Consider the following 281-nt stretch of genomic DNA (forward strand, 5'->3'; position numbering starts at 1 on the left):
TGGGGAGCATCTTGGTGGCAGAGCACTTGCTCTTAAAATAATGAGGTAATGCCTCTACTGGCCCACGATCAAGCAAGATGCATTAGAGTTTGTACAAAAATGCAAGAATTGTCAATTGCACTCCAATCTTACACATGCACCGCTAGTGGAATTCACAGCTTTTCTATGTCCTTGGCCTTTCTCCCAATGGGGGGTAGATATCATGGGGTCATTTCTGATAGCTACTGGACAACGGAAATTGATTATTTTAGCTGTCGACTACTTCACCAAATGGGTAGAAG

This window comes from Phalaenopsis equestris, unplaced genomic scaffold (genome assembly GCF_001263595.1).
Source record: "Phalaenopsis equestris unplaced genomic scaffold, ASM126359v1 Scaffold000684, whole genome shotgun sequence".
Classification (NCBI taxonomy): domain Eukaryota; kingdom Viridiplantae; phylum Streptophyta; class Magnoliopsida; order Asparagales; family Orchidaceae; genus Phalaenopsis; species Phalaenopsis equestris.